The sequence below is a fragment of the Eretmochelys imbricata genome, chromosome 4 (assembly GCF_965152235.1).
Source record: "Eretmochelys imbricata isolate rEreImb1 chromosome 4, rEreImb1.hap1, whole genome shotgun sequence".
Lineage (NCBI taxonomy): Eukaryota > Metazoa > Chordata > Testudines > Cheloniidae > Eretmochelys > Eretmochelys imbricata.
The window spans coordinates 12,708,212-12,721,843 of record NC_135575.1 but is presented as its reverse complement, the minus strand read 5'-3'; the positions used below and the strand labels follow the sequence as shown (position 1 = coordinate 12,721,843).

General features: G+C 43.6%; 1 protein-coding gene across 2 annotated transcripts in view; it reads left to right on the top strand.

Moving 5' to 3' along the window:
* Positions 1 to 172: 172 nt before the first annotated feature.
* SLC20A2 (solute carrier family 20 member 2) overlaps positions 173 to 13,632 on the top strand; it is a 71,740-nt gene continuing 58,280 nt past the window's right edge. For both annotated transcript variants that reach the window (XM_077814844.1, XM_077814843.1), the window contains exon 1: positions 173 to 236. The gene's annotated coding sequence lies outside the window, so the exon portion shown is untranslated. The remainder of the gene's footprint in view (positions 237 to 13,632) is intronic.

The following is a 13,632-nucleotide window of genomic DNA, read 5'->3' as shown; positions in this document are numbered from 1 at the left end:
GGAGCCGGGGAGGGCGAGAAGGAAACGCCCCCGCGGGAGGCAGCGGCCCCCTCAGGCCCCTGCGGCACCCCTAGCAGACGCGCGCACTCCTCGGCCGCCTAGTCAGTGGGCCCCCCCCCGAAGTGACGCTGGGCCCGTGACCTCACGTCCCTCCGCGCTTCCGCATCCGGTTCGCGCGCGCTGCGGCCGCTGTTGGTGCTTCGCCGAGCGCGAGGCTGGAAGGCGCCGGCTGGGCGGTAAGTAGGAGCTGCCGCGCGCGCGGCGCGGCCCCTCCCCCCGGCTGTGTGTCCGGCCCTGGGCCTGCCTCCCGCGGGCGGGGCTGGAGGCAGGCTCCCCGGGCGCAGGTTACCGCCGCTCCTTCGCCGGCGGAGCGGGCCGGTCCCCGCTCGGCTCGGGGGCGCGATGGGCTGCCCCAGCCCGGCCCTCAGGAGCGCTCGCTGCCGGGGCGGCTGGGCCCCGCCTGGCGCCACCCCCCCCTCCCCCACGCCCCTCAGATCCCACGAAACTCTAGTCCGGGCGCCAGGCCCCCTGCCAGGCCGGTCCCGGCCGCGGCGAGAGGCTGTGGGGCCCTCGCGCTTCGGGGGGGGGGAGGGGTACGGAGCGAAGGAGGCTGCGCGGTAAGAGGAGCAGCGGGAAGGGGGGGGGGGGCACCCCCAGGTACAAGGTACAAATGCCCTGGCTCGGCCACGCCGCCGGCCCCCGGCCAGGACAACGCGCCGCGCCGGGGCTCAGACCAGCGGCTGGCGCGCCGCCGAGGCGGCCCCGGCTTGCCCCGGAGCCAGAGCGGTTGTTTCAAAGATTTTCCTCCCGGACTGGCCGCGTCCCGGGGCAGGGGCGGCTCGTAGCGAGCACAACGCTCCCCGCAGCGGCTTCGGCCAGGGCCAAGGCCGTCAGCGGGGCAGGATTCAGTCCGGGTAATCGTGCCAAAGCCTCGCTTCCATTGACACCCCCCGGGAGGGATTGTGCCGAAAGCAAACACCGGGCCACTAACCTTGAGACTTTTTTTTTTCCCCCTTAAGTGAAGAATGTAGTTAAATAATTCAAGCAGGCAGAATTAGGGAAACTAAATTTTTTACCCTGATTATGGAGATGGTTCAGTTTAGGGCAGGTCTGCAGAACAGAGATAGGTCAGCCCAAGTACATTGCTTGAGGCTGTGAAAAACGTCCTGCCCTGTGTAATGTAAGTAAGCCAGTAGAGAGAAGAATTCTTTCGATCTATTGCAGGGGTGGGCAAGCTCTTTGGCCTGAAGGCCACATCTGGGAATAAGAAAACTGTGGAAACTTGCATCCGATGAAGTGAGCTGTAGCTCACGAAAGCTTATGCTCAGATAAATTGGTTAGTCTCTAAAGTGCCACAAGTACTCCTTTTCTTTTTGCGAATACAGACTAGCACGGCTGTTACTCTGAAACCTGACATCTGGGAATAGAAATTGTGTGGTGGGCTTTGAATGCTCACCAAACGGGGGGGTGGGGGGGAAGTGCGGGCTCTGGGGTGGGGATGAGGAGTTTGGGGTGTAGGATGGTGCTCTGGGCTGGGACTGAGGGGTTGGGAGGGCGGGAGGGGGATCATGGCTGGGGCAGGGGGTTGGGGCATGGGGAGAGACTCAGGGGTGCAGGCTCCGGGCGGCGCTTACCTCAAATAGCTCCCAGAAGCAGCAGCATGTCCCTTTTCCAGCTCCGACACAGAGGCGCAGCCAGGTGCCTCTGCAGGCTACCCTGTCCGCAGGCACCGCCCCTGCAGCTCCCATTGGTGTGCCGGTGGGGGTCATTGGAGCACATAGGAGCCAGAGCGGGGCCATGCGGCTGCTTCCGGGATCTGCATGGAGTGTCCCCGACCCTGCTCCCTGGCTGCAACGCCAGAGTCGGGCAAGCACCAGATCCCACTCCCCAGCAGAAACTTGAGGACCGGGCTTAAAATGGCCCACGGGCCATAGTTTGCCCACCCCAGATCAATAATCACCTCTCAGAGAGATGGATTTACTACAGCAATAGAAGAACCCCTTCCATCGCTATAGTAAATGTCTATGCTACAGTGACACATCTGCAGCGTTTCTAGTGTAGATTTACCCTTAGTCCATGTGACACCAATAGAAAAGAACAAATGCAAATAAAATATAAATGGAAATTAGGAGGACTAAGAGGAAGCTTGAAGGGCAAGCATCTAAAGAGATACAAACAAGAAATTATTTAAAAAGCAAGAGCATCTAGAAGCAAGAAGCCTGTGAGAATTGTTACGTTCAATGAACTTCCAAAGAGTAAAGGGAGCAATTAAGAGGAAACGGACATTGTGGAAAACTAATGATTCTTTGCATCAGGCTTCATCACAGACCTACCCCAGGCCTATGATTTTTAGGCATTAAAGTTGAGATACTGTCAGAGACTGACATGTCAAAAGAGGAGATACTGGAAAAACAGCAACAAGTTACTAGGACTGGATGATATATAACCAGTAGTTCTGAAGGTATTTAAGTATAAAGTGCTTAGCTGTTAATGAAAATGTGCAATCTCTCATTAAAATCAGTCCCTGTATCAGAAGACTGGATGGGTAGGAAATGCAGTCCCTATCTAAAACAAATGCTAGGGACGATCACAGGAATTAAAATTTCTTCAATGGACAGTTAATTCCATCATTTTCCAATTTGGGGATTCTTGCGCCTTCCTTTGCGGTATCTGATACTATTAGGCAGGATATCAATCTGACCCGTTATTTGCAGTTCTTCTATTTGTAAAATGGTGGTCAAAGCTATCTGCACTTTATAAATCTTTGGCTAAATCAGTGTGTAGTGGGATTGACTGTGCATAGACCTTGTCTGCATTCACACTGAATCTGTGTTAGTAAGAACAGGCTATCCACTAGTTCAGGCATTCCCAAACAGATGTGTGTATATCATTGGTGGGACGTGAATTTGATGTTCTATCAGCTCACTTCACAACAATTTTTAAGAAGGTAGTATATGAACCAGTGAAGTTTGGGAACAGCTGCTAGTTGATTACCATGGCCTTATAATACAGTTTATGGAAATATGGCAGTCTTGACATAACCTTTTAAATATAATCTTACTAGAAACTTAAATCTCATCTAAAACATTGTACCTATTAGTATTACTAGTAACATGTCCGTTACCTTAACTGAAATAAATCAGGGGAAAATATTTTTTTCCACTTTGTACACTCTGTTTCCCATGGAGGCTTGTCAGTTTCTCCTGTTTGTGGTTTTTCCACATAACAGGGGATACAAGTTTTAAATAATCAAAAATGTTGTTGTTGGGAGGGGTTTTTTTTCTTGTTTTTTGTTGGGGGAGAAGGGTTGCCAGGGAGCATGGGCAGATCAGAGTTAATCAAAATAATTTTTGCTTTTTGTGAAATTGACGAGTTTCAATTTGTCCCTTTAAAGATGGGTCTTGCCAAGTCCCTATTTCCAGTGTGAGTGTAGACAGGCTAGTAGAGAAGTTGCTTTCTTTCCTACTTGAGGAAAAGGGGAAAAAAGGGACAAAGAGATGTATTGGTCCTTTTGGGCTTGCAAAATTAATGTAGCGGAAACAAGCAAAATGACTATCCTTTAGTTGGTAGTATTGTTACATGGGCAGGCAATAGTTAAGTGTCCATCATATTGTGTACAATCCAGTAAATGAATCCAAATACTTCATCCACTGAGTCCACAGATGGTTCTTTTTAATACCCCTCCAGAAGATGACTCAACTTCACACAAGCAGAGAGTTCTGAATATTCCTTTTCTGTACAATACATACCTCACATTAATGGAAATTGGAAAAGGTCCTGATGGTTCATGACTGGATTTCAGAAGTTTCACACTGTCATCAGTGAAAAGAACTGGCTTACAGACTGAGAAATAAGATGTTGAATCCTTGAGTAAATGCTTTCATTTTCTGGATTTGTTTTAAATGATAAAAAATACTGTTTGGAAAACTGGAGTCCCTTTCATGGTACTCACTAGTCTGTAAAATGGAAGTGCATCTATGTCTATCAACAATCTCTAATACTCCTTGTGTATTTATTTTAATAAAACATTAAAAAAATCTTTCCAATTTAATAATCAAAATTACCTTTCTGTGTACAGTAGCTAAAAATTTTCCAGGTTTCTGCTGAACTGAGCTGGAAGCAATTGTGAAATGTTCAGAAATTCTGAAATAGTATGAAGCTGTGTTTGTTTTCATGGAATCAGGGTACAGATATTAAAGCAGATTAGGTTTAGCTCTTACGACCTTTACTTTGAAGAGCCAAGATAGTTTGATTATTTTAAGATGGAGGAAGAAGAGAAATCTTGTTGTCCAGAATACATATATTTTACAGTAAAGAAATCACGTCTTGTAGTGGCTTTTGAAGAATGGTGCTTGAACCATGAATGAGAGAGAAGTGGTTATATTTTTTTCCCCTCTGTTGGGTAATACTGCATTAAATTACAGCAAATCGTTCACTACATCATTTGGTTTCTGTATTATATTTAATGTTGCGTGATAGTTTGGGGTAGATGTGAGTGAGAGTACTGTTCTAAGCTTAACAATGCAGACAAAACAGCCAGCATGCAACTTTTAAACATGTACAATTTAGAGTATACATTTGTAAGATGTCTTTAACATTTACCAGTTAATTGTCAATATTGACTATGTGAAAAAAGTAGTTACTTTCATGGTAGCAAAGAGCTATACCAACAAAGTGACGTACGTAAGATTGCAGCGTCTGGTGTTGAAATGATTAATCAAATTTCCTGAATCAATTCATAATAGCTTGACTAATAAGAACATACAGGAAGTCTCATTACTAATCTTCCTGATGACTTTATTCTTACTAGATTATTGGATCTTGTTGGACAGGACGCATTTGTGATCTTTTAAAACTATGTGCCAGGTTTCACGTAAGCTGCATTTGTTTTGGGGAATGTTACATAGAGACTGATCAGTACATTTCCTGTTAGATTGCTCAGCCCTATTTAAAAAGATGTTATGGAATCTAGATAGAAGTAGTTCTGTATAATCACAGAAAGTGTGTAAAGGAGAGCTTTCATAGTCTGGTTTTGTTCAACTGTAAAATTGATGTTTCAGGGTTATGGCTGCAAATGTTTTTAACTTTGCTTTTGCACACTACTCTAGGGTTTTTTAAGAAGTGATACTGTCAGTCTGAGAATATTGAATTAAATGCTAAAAGTAACAGAGCTAAGGTAAATGATGTACTACTTAACAAGTGTAGTGCTTTCCGCCTTCAAAGTACTTTATAAACATTAACTAGTTTCTGTAAATTACAGGTCAGATTTTTAAAATTGTTCAGCATCCAGGAGCTCTTGCTGCTCTCCAGGGGAGTTGTTAGGTGCTGAGGCTCTTGAAAAAATGGCCACTTAATTAGATGCCTAAATAGAAGCTGTTAGGTGCAAGGTTTTTTTGAAAATTAGGTCCTATAATCTTAACTAATCTTAACTATCCTTGGGAGGGGGAGAGAAAGCTCAGTGGTTTGAGCATTGGCCTGCTAAACCGAGGGTTGTGAGTTCAATCCTTGAGGGGGCCATTTAGGGATCTGGGGTAAAAATTGGGGATTGGTCCTGCTTCAAGCAGGGGGTTGGACTAGATGACCTCCTGAGGTCCCTTCCAACCCTAACCTTCTATGATTCTATGATCCTAACTTAAGCACTTCTGTTGTTTGAGTGGTAAAAAATAATCTTTTGGTCATAACTAAAATATAGGGAGGTTTTGCTTAGTATTGTGCATACCTAAATTCTGCCGGCAGAGTTTATAAATTTAATGAAGCTGCAAATGTGGTTCTTAGGAGTCACACATTTGTATTGCCTTAGAGACTAACCAATTTATTTGAGCATAAGCTTTCGTGAACTACAGCTCACTTCATCGGATGCATACTGTGGAAAGTGTAGAAGATCTTATTATATACACACAAAAAGCATGAAAAAATACCTCCTCCCACCCCACTCTCCTGCTGGTAATAGCTAATAGGTATTTTTTCATGCTTTTTGTGTGTATATAATAAGATCTTCTACACTTTCCACTGTATGCATCCGATGAAGTGAGCTGTAGCTCACGAAAGCTTATGCTCAGATAAATTGGTTAGTCTCTAAGGTGCCACAAGTACTCCTTTTCTTTTTGCGAATACAGACTAACACGGCTGTTACTCTGAAACCACACATTTGTATTGTTTGTGAGCACAATCATATTGGAAACCTTGCAGGAGCTCTAAGTTTTCTAATGAACTCTGCCAGTTACAATAATTGAAATATGCCCCCTCTTACACACACATACGCATATTTCAGGCTTTGCTAAAATTAATTGGGTCACATCCTCAGCCTGGTGTAAATTGGCATATCTCCATTGAAATCAATGGAGCTATGCCAGTTTACACCTAATGAGAAGTGTAGGACTGGAAGGGACTTTGAGAGGTCATTGCGCCTAGCCCCCTGTGTTGAGACAGGGCCAAGTAAACTTAGACCACCTCTGACAGGAGTTTGTCCAATCTGTTCTTCAAACTTCCCATGATGGGGATTCCACAACCTCCTTTGGCAGAGCTTAACTACCCTTATAGTTAGGAAGTTTTGCCTAATATCTAACCTAAATCTCCCTTCCTGTAGATCAAGCTTTTTACTTCTTGTTCTACCTTCAGTGGATGTGGAGAACAATTGATCACTATCTTCTTTATAACAGCCCTTAACATATTTGAAGTCTGTTGTAAGATGATTGGTCCCCCCTTAGTCATCTTTTCACAAAACTAAACATGCCAAGTTGTTGTTTTTACTTTTCCTCATAGGTCAGATTTTCTAAACCTTGTTGCTCTCCTCTGGGCTCTCTAGTTTGTCCACATGTTTTCTGAAGTATGGTGCCCAGAATTGGAGACAGCTGAGGCTTCACCAGTGCTGAGTAGAGTAAGGCAGTTACCTCCCAGGTCTGCTGTTTGACATTTGTGTTAATACACCCCAGAGCCTTTTTCTCAACTACCTCACATGGTTGACTCGTATTCTATTTGTGATCCACTATAACCCCCAAATCCTTTTCAGCAGAACTACCATTTAGCTGGTTATTCCCCATTTCGTTGTTATGCATTTGATTTTTCCTTCCTAAATGTAGTACTTTGCACATATTGGATTTCATCTTGTTGATTTCAGACACATTTTCTAATTTGTCAGGATTGTTTTGAATTCTAATCCTGTTCTCCAAAGTGCTTGCAGTCTCACCCAGATTGGTGTCATCCACAGATTTTATAAGTGTACTCTCCACTCCATCATCCAAGCCATTAACGTAGTGGTTCTCAACTCTGGTCCACCGCTTGTTCAGGGAAAGTGCCTGGTGGGCCGGGCCAGTTTGTTTACCTGCTGCGTCTGCAGGTTCGGCCGATTGCGGCTCCCACTGGCCGCGGTTCGCCGCTTCAGGTCAATGGGGGCTGCAGGAAAAGGCGGCCAGCACATCCCTCGGCCCATGCTGCTTCCCGCAGCCCCTATTGACCTGGAGCAGCGAACTGCGACCAGCGGGAGCCACGATCGGCCGAACGTGTGGATGCGGCAGGTAAACGAACCAGCCCGGCCTCCTAGGGGCTTTCCCAGAACAACCGGTGGACCGGAGATGAGAACCACTGCATTAATGAAAACACTGAATAGTACCAGACCCACTACTGACTCCTGCAGGACCCCATTAGATATGCTGTCCCAGTTTGACAGTGAACCATTGATTTATTTCTTGAGTACAATCTTTCAAGCACATGTGCACCCACTGTATAGTAATTTCTAGACCATGCTTCTTTAGTTTGTTTATGAGAATGTCATGTGGGACTGTGTCAAAAGCCATTCAAAAATCATGGTGTGGCACAGGAGCTCCAGGGCATGGTGCTTATCAGATGCTAAACTCTGTCAGAACTTGGTTTTAAGACTCCACGTGATACATTGTAAAAACCACAGAAGAAACCTCTGCATGACTTACATTGCCCAACAACACTGGAAGCTCTGAAAGTGGGAAGACAATCCTGATAAGACCACAGCCCATCATGCTGAACAGTACTGTCTCACGGTTTACTTGTACTCCCGTCTGCATCCATCTATTGTCTCTTGTTTTATACTTAGATTGTAAGCTCTTTGGGACAGGGATTGTTTTTATTCTCCGTTTTTACAGCACCTAGCACGGTGGGGTCCTGGTCATAACTGGGGCTCCTAGGCACTAAGAAATACAAATCAATAATATTAATGACGCCTTCAGCCCCAGATGCCTTGTGTGGAAGGCCTTAAATTGTAACCTTAAATTATTTAGTCATGGTGATTCCTTTTGACACTGTTATGAATCTTTTTATAACTCGGTAATTTTACTTACTTGTATATATGAATGGGCAGGATTGACCAGAAGCCCAGCTGATCGTGCTGGGCTCCAGTGTGCTCCCCTTCTGAAGCAGCCTAATTTTATGTGTTCAGTAGGGAGGCTTGTCATGGTCTCATGACTCTCTGCTTCCTGAAGCATGACTCCCTCTTTTAAAATTCCACTGAGGTCAAGAGTGCCATAGCCATGGGGCAAGATACAATTGCATGCCCCCACTCAGGTGAATATGCTGCTGCTCAGCCCCTGTGCGGGGGAAAGTTGAAGAGTTTGCCACTGCTTACCTTCCTCATGTGAGAGAATAAGACTCTATCTCTACATGCCTTCTACCGGGGGGGCGGGAAAGTAACTTTTGTTGGAGGGAAACACAGGAGTATTAGCTCACTTCTATCTTTGGCCCAATGCACTGTAAGAACAGTAGTGTGAGAAGACCTGGCTACAAGACTGACCACTCCAGGTCTCAGTTTGGTCATGCCAGTAGTTTGAGGAGATGAGTAAAAGACTACTCTGTCCACATTACATGATTGGACTGTGTTTTAACCATGGTAGGAGGTGCCCTTATGTTGTAACCTGGTTCTCTGACATGGTGGTTCTTTGACTGAAGATGTAGTCTTTGATGTGGACGTGAGACAGCTGCTGTTTAGGAAGAGAAGGCTCAGTGCCTCGGACTCATGAGAATGGAGGTAAGATCATCTGCTTTCCAGTCCTACTCTACAAGTGGTATAAGGTGTAGGGTGTTTCCTGGAGTCACCTGCAGATGCTGAATGCTGCGCAAACACTCCTTCCTACCTTTCTGCGGACTCCCTCTCATTTGGGAGGGATGTTGAAGGGGAAGGCACTGAAAGCTTAATGGTACTGCGGGGCAGAGCTACTGAAGCCTCGGGCAGGTGTCTGATGGAGGTTGTGGAGGGAGGAAGATTTTGCTGCTGCTCCTGCAGAGGGTTTAAGGAAGGAAAAGATCCTGATACCAATAGTAGAAAAGAATGAAGGGCTTTGGCTGCTGTGAGATGGGGGAATCAAAAATGCTGTTTCCCACAGTGGGCGAAAAGTTGGGGGAGCATTTAGCCAGCCAGTAGGGAGTGTTATCCATCTTTATGAAGGGTATTAGGCAAGACAAAGGGCTAGGATCTAGGTTTTTTTAAAGAATGAAAGCTTACCTCTTCATTTGACCTTTGTGTGGAATGCGTAAAATTGAGGGTGTTACTATAGTTTAATAAAAATAATTCCAAATTCCAAGACTAACAGACTTGACAAATAGTCAAAGGAACCAATCTTGAATTAGAAAAACAATAAACCAAATTTTAAGTTTCTGAGGTAAGCCCTTTTTATTAATTTAAGATATGCAGTGGCAAAACCTGGTAGCCTTTTCAAAACTGAAAAACCTCCCATTTTTCAAATACTTATCCAGCATTCTTGTCAATTACACCCACACATCCCTTTTAAAAAAAAACAAACTCCTCCCTGGCAGAGATCTATGAATGACACATTTTAGGAGGATTGGTTTAGCACTGGTGAAATCTGAAGAGGGTTGATTTAAACTAGTAGGGTTTAGTGCAATTGAAGAGATAGAAGCAAAATCAACTTTGTGTATATAAATACAAACTTAGATTCTGCATAAACGTATGCTTTACTGTACACATGGGTAGTCTCATCAAGGTGCTGACTAGGGCCCCAGTCCTGCACACACAGATGTACCTAATTGTACACCTGGGACTACATTCATGTGTAAAATAAAGCATGTGCATAAGTGTTGGCAGGGTCAGCACCTATATAGTCAGCAACTGTATAGACTGATTACCCCTTTCCACAGATTGTTAGTGATGGTTTTTAAAATACAGCACTCAACATTTGTAATCTTAGAGACATTTTTTTTTGTAATGCAGAATAGAAAGTTATCTTTAGAACTGAACACCAAATGGATGTACTGCTTACTAAAATATCGCCTGTATCATTCGGAAAGAATAGCCTGTAATATGTTTTTGACTGACACTGTGGGGTGTGAAGTCTAAATTCCTGCATAGAAAGATGTACACTGGTTGTGCAAGGGAGTTCCATGTGATCATTTTATTTATGGCATGTTTCTCAGATGTCTTTCCGTGAATAGAGCAGCTGTTATGAACTTTAACCAGCATGGAGCTGTGAGTGCGTTTAGCCTACTCCCTTTTACTATATTCAGATATTGCTGTAGGCCATGATGAACAATATCAGAATTAGTTTGTGACACTAGTTTTATGAAATCAAGCAGTAGCTTAGCCTTAGTAAATACATGTTATGGACATCTGATAGAAAACTTAAGCATAAAAAGGGCATATTTTTTGTAGCTCAACTTCAATGGAAAATTTAGATTAGGAACACAAGTTGGGAGCTGATATAAGCCTCCCACATCCATTTCTTTAGTGTTTAAGATGAAGAAAGGATGGGGCTGGAAGAAGAGGAGGGCTTAGATTGTTTTTGGGGGTGGGAAGAGAAGGGGGTTCTTGACTGTCTTTAGCTATGCTCTTCACCCACGTCTCCCATGTTAAACAGCAGTGGGGCCACTAAATAAACTTGCAGGGATTTTCCTTCTTTTGGTAATGAGCTGTGCATTGTTAGAAGTCGATGCATGGGCAAGACTTTGAAAAATTTATGTCCATAACTGTGCTAATTGATACATTTACATGACCTATATGTGGAAGATGGATTTTTTATTCTGATTTAGGTAAATATAGAGTGTAAGAAATACAACTTTTTGTCTAACACACCTTATTGAAAATTGCAGCAGCTAAAGCTACCTCTCCTATGTGTTGCAACAGATTTCCTTATCCTGACTCTGTTTCTGCAAATACCAAAGCTTTAGCATTCTAAGTCCATTAATGACCTAAAACTGATGAACCAGTGTTGCTCTTATTGCTCCTGAGTATCTCTGCCACAGCTGACAGCAGCAGAGCTCTCCATCACTACTGCTATTCTGCTTTGACAATAGCAATGTCCTGAGGGCCCAACACTAAACTTCTCTGCTTGAATTTCAGCTATTGTGGATGAGGTTGTGGGGTCTGGGAGCAGCACTATGCTACAACCTGTGAATTGGACCTTTGTTCCTCTTGGTTTGGGAAGGGCAGTGGGGAAGGGCCAGGCCCGTTATTGATTATTCCTTGCAACCTGTTGGTCTTCCTGGCAGGAGGGAAAGGAGGACAAGGGGCAAGTGTTTTTAAGGAAGGTATTTTAAGGTAATTTCTCTAGAAACCAACTCTTGTTACTGATACACAATGTGGGGGAAGCTGGAAGGTGAACTTATGAGTGGATCCAGAGGGAGAAGCAATTGGTTGAATACATGCCTCATAAATTTGGGCATCAGGTTCTTCTGGATTGAGAGTGAGAGGAATTATATTTCACTCTACCCCAGTCTGTGTTACTAGTCCTTGATAGAGCTTAAGGGATTTAGGATGATCTGTTACTCAGTTAAAGATGTTGGAAAAGAAGGGAAATGTGCCTAAATCCAGTGTCCTCTGTTAAAGTTTGAGTGGGCTGTTTATGTATAAACCAGTGTCTTATGCTCACCTGGAAGATGGTGTTCAGGCAGGGTCACCCCATCCAAAAATATATACAGCAGAAATATGGAGCTTCAGTGGTGGATGATGGACAATTATTAGAGGCATGGAGACTTTGAATGAAGAATGGGAATAGAGAAGGTAAATAGCATCACCTGTTGTCCCACTACAAGAACAAGAGGACATTCAATTAAATTGAAAAGCAGTACATTAAAAACCTTGATATACAGTGCATGCTCATGCCACATGATATTGAAGCCAAAAGCTTAGTGAGTTTACAAGGAGGATTAGACATTTATATAGATAATGAGAACACTCAGAGTTATATTAAATAGGATTAAAAATAAATTAGGGATATAAACCTTCATACTAACTGATGAGGTTGGGAAAGAATTTCTCCTGTGGGAAAATTACATCATTGTTCACTATAGAATTTCTTGCATCTTCCTCTGAAGCATCTGGTACTGGTCACAGTCAGAGCCAGGATTATAGACTAGACAGACCACAGACTTGATCTGATATGGCAGTTCTTGTGATCAGCTATGATGGATAGAATTCCCATGAGAAGGATTGAGAGGGGTCCTTTGAAGTTTTACAAGACAAGCTACTGCACACAGTGGGCTCAGTTTTCTATATATTTTTTTTAATGAAAAATGACAGCTTTTGTTGAAGTGGTATTAAAAGAAAGGGTCCAGAGGACTATCTGTCTTCTTGGTAATACTAACCGCTTATATAATTATGGAGCCCAGGATTGCTCTATGCTCTACTGCAATACAAACATGTAATATAACACATGTACAAAGAACTAGGATCTTGTATAAGCAGGCTGCTCTTTGCAGACTAGTTTTCTCAAGGCTATCGAGAAATACAAGAACACACCCTTGTTGTTTGAAGTACACGCTGACTTTAAAGGGTGTTCTGTCCAACATTAGGGATTTCAGAAAGGGCAGAAGAGAAAAGGGGTTACTCTTTTGATGGTCAGAGTAAGGCAGAGCACACTAATAGAGCTAATAGTTCCAGCAGTTTCTTACTGAGCTAGAGGATCCTCCTGGCAGTATTGGCACAACAATGAGGGTTGAAGTTGGTCTCAGCCCTCTAGTAAGTAAATTTTTTTCCCTTCCTTGAAAAAAATCATTAAAGGTCTTCAGTGGTCTGAGCTTCAAGGTAGTGGACAGAGTTTGATTCTTCTTTGTATTTGCAAAAAGAAAAGGAGTACTTGTGGCACCTTAGAGACTAACCAATTTATTTGAGCATAAGCTTTCGTTACAGATCACTTCATCGGATGCATAAAGTGGAAAATACAGTGAGGAGATTTATATACACACAGACCATGAAAAAAGGGGTGTTTATCGTACACGTTGTAAGGAGAGTGATCACTTAAAATGAGCTATTACCAGCAGGAGAGTGGGGTGGAGGGAGAGAAAACCTTTTGAAGTGATAATCAAGGTGGGCCATTTCCAGCATATTTCCAGGAGTTAACAAGAAGGTCTGAGAAACAGTGGGGGGGAGGAGGAATAAACAAGGGGAAATAGTTTTACTTTGTATAATGACTCAACCACTCCCAGTCTCTATTCAAGCCTAAGTTAATTGTATCCAATTTGCACATTAATTCCAGTTCAGCAGTCTCTCCTTGGAGTCTGTTTTCGAAGCTTTTTTGTTGAAGAATAGTCACTTTTAGATCAGAAATCGAGTGACCAGAGAGATTGAAGTGTTCTCCGACAAGAATTGTAACATTCATAATCCAGTCGGAGAACACTTCAATCTCTCTGGTCACTCGATTTCTGATCTAAAAGTGA